Below are 12,742 nucleotides of genomic sequence, written 5' to 3' on the forward strand. Positions count from 1 at the left end.
TAGTCTTTGGAAGGCTGACAATTGTTGATGCAGGATCTTTGCTTTGCCTCCAGCTGTATTCAGGAATGAGCAACATTTCAGGGAGGTGACTCCCTGAGGCCCTAGACTTGGCTTCATCTCAGGGCATTCCTTCTTTCAACAAATATTTACTGAAAATTAATAAGCCAGGAATCTTGCCTTTGAGTTTTCTTACAAGCTAATTAGTTACCCGTCAAGATACAATACAAAGAGAATGATGTTCTACATTATATAGAGGAAGAACTATCAAATCAGATGAAATGGAAACGGTATCCACAGTGGGTTTTCCTGGAGACCATCATGATGATTAAACTGTGTTGTCTTCCATTGGGATTTGAACCCATATCCTTGCTAGGTTGGTACTGTACCACTTGAGCCATGTCCCTAGCCCTCATGGCTTTGGGAATTTTTCTGGTAGGAATAATTCTCTTTTTTTTTTTGTCTGATTTGGCCTCAGGTAGCCATCCACTTGCCTGTGGATGAAATTACAGGTATTTGCCACCATGCCTTCCTTGAGCTGAATTTTTGAAGACAACTAGTAATTAGTAAAATGAAGAAAATTGGAGAAATTTTTTAGAGAAGGGCAATGTGAAGCTAATAAAATGAGAAGTAACCAAATATAGAGTCTGGCATTTCTGGTAAATATTTTGGTTTGATTTCTTCTGCTATAAAATAGAAATAAAACCACCTACACCACAAGGTTATAAACCTATTCAGGGAAAATGTTTGCCATTCTATGTTATTTCACAGTATCTTGATGAAAGAGGACAAGCAAGGTTCAGTTTGTCATCTGGTGACATAATGTTGAAATTGCTTTTGTCAAATGTACAAATACCCTTCATGGAATCCACTTGGATTTAATGGCAGTTTTATAGCTCAAATTATTTCATTGAACCTCAGCTTCATGAGCATGAATCTGTTACATTATCATTCTTGAGTGACACTTTCTATAATACCAAGAAAAACATATATTTTATATACACAATAGTTGGCCAATAAAGACATGTTAATTTTCTACATATCCCCTCTTATATAGCCCTGAATTACTTTAAAGATAAGCCTTTATGTTAGATTAAAAGAGTTTAAGTGAGTATTAGATAAATAAAACCCAAAGCACTGAAAAGGATGTAAAAAATGTCTTTTTTCGGGGCTGGGAGTTTGGCCTAGTGGTAAAGTGCTTGCTTAGCATGCACGAAGACCCGGGTTCAATTCCTTGGTACCACATACATAGAAAAAAGCTGGAAATGGTGCTGAGGCTCAAGTGGCTCTAGCCTTGAGAAAAGTCCAAGGACAGTGCTCACACCCTGTGCTCAAGCCCAGGACTGGCAAAAAAAAAATGTCTTTTTTCATGTGCATGAGTATATGGGGGAGTTTGGACAAAGGCTAGCTTGGGAGAAGTTGAAGGATGTATGGGTATAGGAAATTGCAGAACAAATACAACAAAAAACTTGTCATTGGATCCCAGTGTCTCACACCTGTATCCTAGCTACTAGGGAGTCTGAGATCTGAGGAGATCCATATGAAACCAGTCCACATAGAAAAGTCTGTAAAACTCTTGTCTCCAATTGACAACTAGAAAAGCAGAAGTGGCACTGTGGCTCAAAAGGTAGAGCACTAGCCTTGAACAAAAGAGCTCAGGAAATTGCTTAGGCCCTGAGTTCAAACCCCATAACTGAACAAGAAAAGAAAACTTGTCAAATTAACATGTTGAACATAGAGGGCGGGGTTTTTTTCATGGGGGGAGGAAGGGATTGATACACGATTGGAAAGATGAATTGCTAGCACGTAAGGCTATGAAAATAGTGTTGGAAATGATAGACAAAGCAGTAAGACAAGAGAAATCAATGGAAATTTTAAGAAGAACCAGGAACCAAGTTTTCAGCTTTAGGACAGGAAAATATCAGCTGAGAATAATGGCACTGATGTGCTCTCCTGAGATAAATCAGGGGCTGAAAAATTACAACCTGAGGCCCAAATCTGGCCTGTCACCAGTTTTTGTAAATAAAAGTTTATTGGAATATCTACTCATTTAGGTCATATCTATGCTGCTTTGACATTATAATGGTTAAGTTGAGAAGTTATGAAAGAGTCCATATAGTCCACAAAGCCAAAAATATTTACCATCTGGCCCTTTACAACGGAAATTTGTCAACCCATGTGCCAGATAAACTCATAATGAGATAATTAAATGCATGTTTAGAACTAGAAAACTAAGAGGGAGTCTTGATAATTGTCTCCATCTATTTGATGAATTTGGAAATGGGATTGTTTTATGTTAGTTTAGTAGCCAAGACATGAAGCATTAGAAAAGAAAACTTTGGCCTAGTCTAAAAAAAATCCTAACTTTTAGAGTTGTTCAAATGAAAGGTACAAAAGAGATTTCAACAGAAGCACATTCTGTGTTGAGAATGCTCAATTCCTACTAAACAAATTGATACCGTGAATGGATAATTATGTATCAGGTAATTATAAAAAGTCATTGCTAATACTGAAGATGTATCATGAGTCTGGCATTTTGTAACTATGAGATCAAATTATCTCATTAATCTTTGTAAAGCAATATCAATGATAGAAACTACCAATTCCCCCCACCCAAATATGTCCTCACAGTTTTCCTGAGTAATATAACCTCTGAATTTTAGTCACCTCTATGACTATCCCATTAGTATCCTGCCAAACTGCTAGATGTGGTCGAGCAACTAAGTTATAGATAATGAGCTATAAGGATAAGTGGTTTGCAACTTCTAGGAAGTATCAGTGAAAGAAGAGGATGTGTCCTTTGTTAGAGTGTGTCTTTCTTTTTCCTTTCCCCTAAATTGGAAAAAAAAGCATGATGACTGGAGCTAGAATAGCAATCTTAGATCATGATGTGAACATGAACGTGAAATATCCTGTACAATAAGAAATAAGAGAGAAGTTTAAGTATCTGTTTCTCTGAGTCTGGGAAGAGAAAAAAAATTTGCCTGCTATTTTATGTATTTGAGAATACATAAGTCTTTCCAACTAATAAAAGTGGATATTATTGTAATTTTCGTTTTCTAGATGAGACTCAGAGTATTTAAGTGATTGATATATGATTGGAAAGATGAATTACTAGAAAGTAAGGCTATGAAAACAGTGCTGGAAATGATAGACAAAGCAGTAAGACAAGAGAAATAAATGGATATTTTAAGAAGAACCAGGAACCAAGATTTTAGCTTTAGGATAGGAAAATATCTGCTGAGAATAATGGCACTGATGTGCTCTCCTGGAATAAATCAGAGGCTGGAAAACTACAACCTGAGGCCCAAATCTGGCCTGTTACCAGTTTTTGCAGAGGCCTGTGCCATAATGAGGATGCTCTACAGATAATTATTGCCTTAGCAGGAAAGTTCTATTCACTAATTCCTAGGTTGTTTCCAATTTTGTCCTTCTGAGCCAAATGGAATATCATGGTTCATAAAGAAGAATGAATAGGACTTAACCACAATAAAGAAACTGATTAGCTATCAATTACTTATCAAGTACCTACTGAATTCCATAGAGTTTAAAGGGTAAGAAGGTCTGAATCAGGAGACCAACAAAGCTCTGCAAATGTGGGCTATGAGCCTGGACTTCGAAGAGAACATTTGTACTCATGGAAAGGGAAAGAGACAGTGAGTATAACAAAAGAAGGAGAACAAGAAACCCAGTGTAGAACCAAGAAGTTATCTGAAGTTTTCAAGAGCACACTTTATCCAATCAAAGTGAAAAGTTATCAGTAGTAATTTCTTCATCTTGGAAAATAATAAGGCAACTCAAAGTTGGTAATACAATTTAACAGTCCTCAATGCATCTTTAAACTTAAAGAGCTTTATAGAGTCCCTGTGAGTCACTGTGTATGACGACGGGAAGCTATTTGCTCATACATTCTCTTCCTCAATGCCACTCCTCAAAGAAATTAGAGAAAATATTTTGTCTTCCCAACCCTTCTGTCCCTTTCTACTTGTCACATGTACAGGTCACACAGGTAGAAGTGTACACATATACTCCCACATAAGCCTTACATGGTACAAGTCAGTCCTCATTTTTTCAGCTTCTAAATAACTGCTGCTCCACTCCCTCCTGACCTCCTTTCTCTAAGCTATTAAGATGAAATTCCATAACTCACAGGAAATAGAGATTTTAAACATTCCTCAGAGGCCCTTGTATGCTCATCTGGGTCCTTGTCTAAGACCACAAAGGTTTAACCCTTGGTTAATTAAAAAACACTGTTTATTAAAAACCTCTCCAAATCTGGGAGATATGACTTGACACACTCATGAAATGCAGACACTCTAATCCTTATTCTCAGTGCATGCTAGATATCAGAAGAAGGTAGATGAGAAAACTCCACACTTTTCAACAATACATTAGTAAAGCTGCCAGTTTAAAAAAAACTGCAGGATCTGTATCAGGTTGTAAAATGTGCAAGAATATCTGGGTGCTGATGGCTCATGCCAATAACTAGCTACTCAGAAGGCTGAGATCTGAGGATCACAGTTCAAAGCCAACCCAAGCACAAACTTCTGTGAGACTCATCTCCAGTTAACCACCACAAAACCTAAAGTAGCGCTGTGGCTCAAATGGTAGAGGACTAGCCTTGAGCTGAAGTAGTCAGGGACAATGCTCAGGCCAAGGAGAATTCAAGGCCCCTGACTGATAAAAAAAAAAAAAAAAAAAAAAAAAAAAAGAGTAGTTGAATCAACTGTATCAATTTAAAGAGAAAAAAATCTGAAGAACTTTCAGGCTTCTAATCCATAAATATGATCTAGATAGCCATTCGAGTATATCCCATTCTCTCACCACATATATGCATTTATACATACACATAAAACGTATGCATTTACCTAAGTATCCATAGATATATAAACACACACATTATACACTTTATTTTTTGTTTTTTTCATATATTTTTTATTGTAATTAATAGAAGGGTTACATGATATTTGCCAGATAGATGGTGCAATAATTCCCATACATTGATACCCTTTCACATGTCTTGGTCCCCATTTCCCTCCCCCCACCCCCACCCCTCATCTTGTTTTCCCCTGATCCCTATCCAATTTCAAATATCCAAATACAAATATATCCGATATATCAGGTAACAAAGTGAGATACTGTAACAATATGAGATAACCAAGGGACAGCAAAAAAAATATGGAATTTGCGTGTCATCCTTGTGCAGGGGCCATGCTAATCTTCTCTGTATTGTTCCAATTTTAGTATACGTGCTGCTGAAGTGAGCACACATTATACACTTTAATTCTATACTTTCTCTTAATGCTTAGTATTTACAGAATTAATGTTTCACATGGTTTAAATTCATTCTTCAGTCTATCATGTTAGTAATGAGATTATAAATGACATTATATTCACCTGTTTTATTAAATTCATTCCTCAGTCTATCATGTTAGTAATGAGATTATAAATGAAACTATTTTCATGTTTTATTAAATTTGTTCTCAGTTTATTATGTTAGTGAGATTGTAAATGAAATTATTTTAAATTTCATTTCCTAGTTGTAAATATGCATGATGTTAGGAAACAACTGATAACCTATACACATTGTGACTTCTTACACCCTTGTTAAATTCAATTATTTTGTAAAGACATAATTTTCTACATAAATATGCCATCTTCAAGTAAAATGTTACTTATTTCCAAATATATACCTTCTCTCTTTTTTTTTCAGCAGCACCGTAGTTTGAACTCAACTCCTTGTGCTTTCTAAAGAAGTACTGTACTGATTGAGTCTCACTTGTCAAATGTAAACCTTTTCTTTCTCCTTCTTGTCTTACTTCCCTAGCTAAGATCTCTCATGATGATGCTAATATTATGAGCATATATCTTTGCTTTGTTCTTGATTTCAGTATTCACTGTATCATTATTTGATGTTAGCTATGTCTAACAAATTCATTTTATGAATATACACTTCTATATATGAACATAGTATAATGAAATCTATCAAACACTATATCATGAAACCTATCAATCACTGTTTAAAAGGAGAAAAAAGGGAAGACCCAGAACTGATTCTTTAAAAGCTTTTGTGTTGTATGTCTCATGAAACCAAAATACAAGCCATTTTCCAAGGAGCCCATCCATCACCAATTAGATGGGACAATGACAATTCATGTTATTAGAAATTTTTAACTGACGGACAACATCAACACACTCCTTCACTAAACATTTTTTTTTCAAACTAGTATATTTCAGGTCATTCCCTAATTAACAGAAGTGTTTTCCGAAGAATTAAAAATACATGTGATGAGAACTCACCCAGAATGAGATACACATAGTAGAACCAATCTACTCTCCGAACACATTCTCACATTACAGCTTCGCAGTAAAATGATCCTGATTTAATCAAAAGAAGATATGATTCAACTTCTGCACACTTAGCTTCCAAATTGTGCCTCCCATTGAGTCCCCACATCTGATAGACAGCCTACATGTCATCATCACACCAAGTGAGACATTTTCCAGATAATTATCCAGTCCCATTGAGGTTCCCCGACAAAGCCAAGCAGATGGAAAGCATTTTGATCCACAGACAAAGGTATCAGATGACCACTCCTAACCACGTTCTTTTTTTTGTATCTATATCATATTTAACACTAGCCCAGAGGAAGGCCTTGAAGGGCTTTCTAGTCAACCAACTTAAAGGATTGCTCCTAACCCTCAGGGATGCCACCAATGACCTCAAATGTTGGGTAGATGCCCAGCCAACAGCTGACTCAAACAGTTGATGTCATTTGAACTGCTTGTTTTCAGTAGAGTTAGAAATGCAAATAGAACACCTCGTTAAAACTCAAAGTTCACTTTAAAGGGGCCTCTGATTTACCACTGAGATATCATCACCCAAATGGGAGAAGCAATATTATTCACACTTCTTACTGACTGAAAAAAAATGAGAAAAACAAGTTTTAGGGTTTTATTTTGGTTGGGATTTAACTTGCTTTTTTTAATCTACAGGCCCACACCTTGGCACTTTTGTTATGTTTCTATTTTTTTCTCTTTTCGCTAAAGAGCTAAAGAATAGCTCCTTTTCTAAAAATATTTTTATTATTAAGTAGTTGTACAAAAAGGTTACAATTCTATAAGTTAGGTTATGGGGACTTTTGCTATTTTTCAAGATGGCATAACCCCAAGTAAAATATACAAAACCGTGTGTAGAGTTCATTCTGCTCTGGCCTGTATCCCAGCCCTCAGAACTTTCTTCAGGCCGGTGGAGAGTTGGTGGGTGGGGAAGGGCGGTAAGGAGAATGAAGTACCTAGGGAGGTGGGGATACAGACATGACAACAAGCTTTGGCAAATACATTATGTTCCACATTAACTTTATAGTAAAAAAAAAAACTAAAAATTATAAAAAGCAATACACATTTACTGTAGAAATCTTAAGGGAAAAGACTGATAGGTAAAAGGAAAAGTACTATCAATAATTCTGATTTTGTTAGAACTTCCTTCCAGGATTTTCCCCCGTGAAAAAATATATTTTACAGAATTGGAAATATTCTGTGTATTGTTTTGAATCATGCTTCTTAGGAACTACAATAACTATAGTACATTACACCTATAATGTACAATATATGTATATCTATAATATACAATATGTGATTTTGTATTCTCTAAACAGATAATTTCTGGATATAATAAAATCTATATAAATAGAACAGTCTCTTTTTCAAAGATCTATATTATTTTATAGAGGAAGAGATCATGAAAAATTCATACCATCCTGCCTCCCTAAACTCATGCCTAGCTTTGCCTGTTTTACGTGTTTGTAAACATTACCTCATCATTGGAGGTAGTACAACTTACAAACTGCTCAGTCTTTTTTTTTTCCAGGAGTTATGAGTCTTCCCATGTGGTCCAAGCTGATCTCAAACTCGTGGACGCCGGATATCTTCCTGCCTTGAACTTCTTAGTATATTAAAACTATAGTGATGCCTGGATACTGTTTAAAAACCTGCACATAGTAGGCACTGAATATAAATGTCCATAAAACCATGCTCTAATGGGTTTACTTGATATTTATTAAAGTTATATGCGCAAGCTTTAGTCAATATTTATATTTAATTATGTCAAATGGAACCAGTTTCAAGGCCGATGTGACCAACACTAGCCTCTTCTATCAATCTGACAATCATTTAACTCACAGTCCCATTCCCTGAGCTTGACCTCCTGGCCACTTCCATGTCGTGTACATCACTCCCAAATCACCTACATTTTCCTTTCAGACAAACCACATTCTATTAGGAAGCTTTTTTTGACCAGTACCTTTAAGCCTCAGTCTCAAATTATCACAATCCAACATGTTCTTAAACAACCCTAACAGCCGTTGTTCTGAAGAAGGATGTAAGGATGTAAGTATCCAGTACAGGCAGCAGATCCTCATTTTCATTATGACTTCTTACAGTAGGCAATACATACACTACTACTAACCACATATCTGTTTCACTGAGGAATTTCTCCATCTGAATCCATCATGCAGAGAAGTCTCAGAAGTCACACCTACACTCGAGCGGTGTATCACATCTCTAGCTTCTATCCAGACATACATCTTATTCCACATGAAGCTCTGTGGTTAGACACAGAACACTTCATGTGTCTAAGCTGAATCGATTTTCACAATGTAATAGTACTGATTCAGAAATAAGAAAACTGAGATTAAGCCACATTAAGCAAATTAGTTATTCTGTTAAGCATAAGACATAGGTGGACATTCAAATCCAGACAGCTGCTTCTCCAGAGCAGATTCCATCCTAAGTTACCCCCTTACCTGGCTCACCATCTTCCTCACTTATTCTTCCCATGAAGCAGAAAACACTAATTCCCCACATTCATATCAACAGCAGAATTATGTGGTGGGGCCTAGGCAGAACTCAAGATATTAATTCAAGAGGATGAAAGGAGATGGCCATTCTAACAAGCACTGGTTCCCACCCTCTCCACTACCACACAGGAATTCTGGCTTTAGACTACTCCGAACAAGACTGGATGCCTCACCATCAGTGGAAGAGGTATTTATTTCCTCATTACCCACAATTCATGAAGGGTTTTTAAAAATGGCAGAAAGCTCTTACTTAATGGGTACAGAATTGCAGGTTGGATGACAAAGATAAGGAGATAGTGTGATAGTTGCAAAACATTATATCTTTAATGCCACTAAAATGGTTTACATGGTTCCTTTTCTATTACATACTTTATTCCAGTTTTAAAAAAAACAACAGCAGCCTGGCACAGTGGCTCACACCTGTAATCCTAACTGCTCAGGAGGCTGAGATTTGAGGATCAAGGTTCAAAGCCAGCCCAGGCACAAAAGACTCTTATCTCCAATTAACCTCTAGAAAATGGGAAGTGGGGCTTGACTCAAGGGTAGTCTGGTAGCCTTAAGCTGAAGAGCTCAGGGACAGCGCCCAGGCTAAGTACAAGCCCCATGATCCACAAAAAGAAGAAAAAAAAAAGCAAAAAACAACAGCAGCATGTCAATCCTTTAGCTGCTTTGGATGTAGCTAACACCTACTTCTTCCTGGGGCTTGAACTCGGGGCCTCAGTGCTGTCTCTGGGCTTCTTTTCCTCGAGGCTAGGGTTCTACCACTTAAGCCACTGTTCTACTTTGGTTTTTTTTTTTGGTAGTTTATTGAAGAAAAATGTCTCACAGTCTGCCCAGGCTGACTTCTAACTGTGATCTTTAGATCTCAATCTCCTCCATAGCTACGATTACAGGCATGAACCACCAGTACCCAGCAAATGAAGTAAAATGTAATCCTAAGGAGTCCCTTGAATAAGGAACTAGCATAAAACAAGAGGTGAAGTCAAAGGCTCAGAAGGCCCTTTCCCATTAAAGGCTGTCTATGAACACTCAAGTTAGAGGGCAGGGTCTATGCTTGATTAGAGTTCCCAAAGCGTTGGGATGCAACTGGTGCCCTGCCTAACTGTCAGAACATTAAATAAACACATGCTTTGTCTCTAACATCACTCACAGGTATCCAGGAATATGGTAAATGGGGAAGAGAAGAGCCCAAAGGGTACTAGGAAACAGAGCCTTCTTCAAGGTCCCAGCTGTACCCTGGGCCTTCAGGACATCCCTCAGCTGTCCTCAACAAATCATCAACTGGCTTGATCTGTCTCACTTGTGATTTTAGCTCAAATGTCATCTCCTCTGAAAGGTTTGCCTGGTTTTGAAGCCCTTCCTCCATATCCACTTATGACATTTTTGCAACATTACATTAACTACTATCATGTACCCTTGCTGGAAATCATAGCCATCATTTGTTTATATACCAGTTGCCTATGTGCTGCTCTGACTAAAATCATAACTTCCTGAGAACTGGGAATGTGTTGATTTTTGTTCTCTTTATTCTCCAGGCCTTGCCTAAGAGACAGTAGGAACTCAACACATATTTGAACATAAACAAACAAATCTGTCTTATTGGCTTTAATCCTTTCTATCTCACAAGGTGATTTGTGGAAGAGGTTAAATAATACCAAATAGGTTAAGGTGCTTTGTAAAAGCAAAGAGACCACATACATGGTAGAGTCATAGTGCTATGGGGGAAGAGTAGTTCTCAGGACCCCAGATACATCAGAAGCCTCCTTTCATGACTCTTATTCTTTCTCAACTCCCTCTACACAGACCGATGTATGACATCTAAAAATGATGATCCTCTACTGCAGGCTATCCCAAGAGAATGCAACTGAATTATCACAAGGTAGAGTCTCTCTGGGATTTTGCGCACCATGAGATTCAAACAAGACAGTACTTATGAAAGTGAGTATCTTCTAGAACAATGAAACTAAGGGAAACCCACAAAGACGCTCCTCAGCCCATTTAGCTAGATTCCACAAGCACAAATCGGATCTCAAGTATATTCAGGCCAGATCTGAGGAAAGAGGTGAATGAGAGTTTGCAGCCGAATAAGGGAAATGGGCATGGAACACAAAACTCCAGTTCACCATAATTGTATCTGACCTCCAGGGGTCAAGGAAAGCTTTCTAGAATGACTGATCCCTAAACTGAATTTAATATGTAGAGGAAAGTTGGATGGGGAAGAGCAAGCAGCCAGAGGGAAGGCATGGGATGTAAAGATGCCTCGTGGTGATCAGAGCACCCCGAGGCATGAAAGCATGAAGTATTTCTTACTGTAGTATCTGGTGTGCTAGGACGATGCTGGGGCATGGTGGGGGAGAGGAGGAAGGTGAGGGCGAGGAGCTGAGGGATACATGCAAAGAAGTGGGTGGTGGCCATTCTGCTGCAAACTATTTGAGTCTGGTAGAGTGTGACAGTGTGCAGACAATGAACCTATTCACTGGTCCAGCAGCCCAGTGGGCGTTCCTAGCCTGCTGGAGTAGAAGCCAGAAAACTCAGAAGACAAATAGATTGCATTGCTTAGGAGGGATTGGTGGGTTTTGAGAACTGAAGAGAGATACTAAGAGGAGAAATTCCCTGCCAGAGTGTCCCATACAGATAATGTCAGTGATTCAAAACTGCCGAGGAGATTGTCCACCAGACAGTGTCACCCTGAACAGTGCAGCTTTTTTTAACAGCCTGGCAGAGTTGAGTACCAGGAAAAAAAAGAGAATCAGGCATATGTCCTGCAGGCTAGTCCTACATGGTACCTTCTCCAAGTTCTAAGTGAGGGCAGCAGAAATAAAGAGGTTTACATGACAGCCCTGCAGGTTTACATGACTCATAACACAAAACGCAGGATAGCCAAAAACAGGCCAAGGTAGAGACAAAACACACCATCCAGTTGAGATGAAACCAATATAGAAGATGATCCCCTTCATCCCTTACCCAGCTGTCCTTACACTGAGCCTCAGTCCTTTGACCCTCAAGGAAAGGAGAACGAAGGGTATGGCACTGTCTCTCATGGACAAGTATTTTTAGGAGCTTCTGAGCTAGAAGTTTACACTTTGTATATTCATTCCAATGCTGGGATCAAAACCCAACCCATCTCCCTCCTAATCAACCACTTGGCTTAAACCTGGGGATAAAGGCAAAAGATCCCATCTCCCTCCTAATCAACCACTTGGCTTAAACCTGGGGATAAAGGCAAAAGATCCCATCTCCCTCCTAATCACCACTTGGCTTAGACCTGGGGATAAAGGCAAAAGATCCCATCTCACGGGCATACTCTCCTTTCCCCTTCCTCCCCACAAGTTTCAGCTCCTCCAGCTGAATGGTATGGACAAAGCCCTGTCCGTGTTGAGTTCACAAACAATTGTGTTTGACACAGAAATTCCCAGACATGGGTCAATGGCATATTAGTAGTTTATTACAGGGAGTGGTGGCTCTAAGGGATTATGGGAAGAAATTAGTGTTTATCTCAATCACCCATCTAGCTCTCCACCCTGCAAAATCCAGGAAAATGGCTCCATGTCTATCTGCTTCTCCTAAGCATCTCCAAGTTGAAGATGGTCTCCTTCCCCTAGAGATGCCTAGGTATTACAAAAACCCAGAAAACAAAGTAGCAGTGTTCTCTCTTGGGCACTGTGAGGTTAAATGAGGATTCATTGAGAAGGGAGGTGCTTTTACTCTATCTGTAGTGTTTACATTCTTTACAAACAAAAATGTGCCCACAAATTGCTTATGTGACTATAAATAAGTAAAAACACCTAATTTTTAAAACCTGAAATTCTTACAGGAGATGTTTTTCATCCAGTAGAATTTGGCTTTCAAAAGTCAAATAGCACCAGGAAGGCAGCAGAACAAGTTCC

At 38.4% G+C, this 12,742-nt stretch overlaps 1 pseudogene; it reads right to left on the bottom strand.

The window, feature by feature from the left end:
- Window positions 1-5,169: 5,169 nt before the first annotated feature.
- On the bottom strand, window positions 5,170-5,265 carry LOC150054053 (U6 spliceosomal RNA; annotated as a pseudogene).
- Between the last annotated feature and the right edge of the window lie 7,477 nt (window positions 5,266-12,742).

This window comes from Megascapheus bottae, chromosome 15 (assembly GCF_031878675.1).
Source record: "Megascapheus bottae isolate mThoBot1 chromosome 15, mThoBot2.hap1, whole genome shotgun sequence".
Classification (NCBI taxonomy): domain Eukaryota; kingdom Metazoa; phylum Chordata; class Mammalia; order Rodentia; family Geomyidae; genus Megascapheus; species Megascapheus bottae.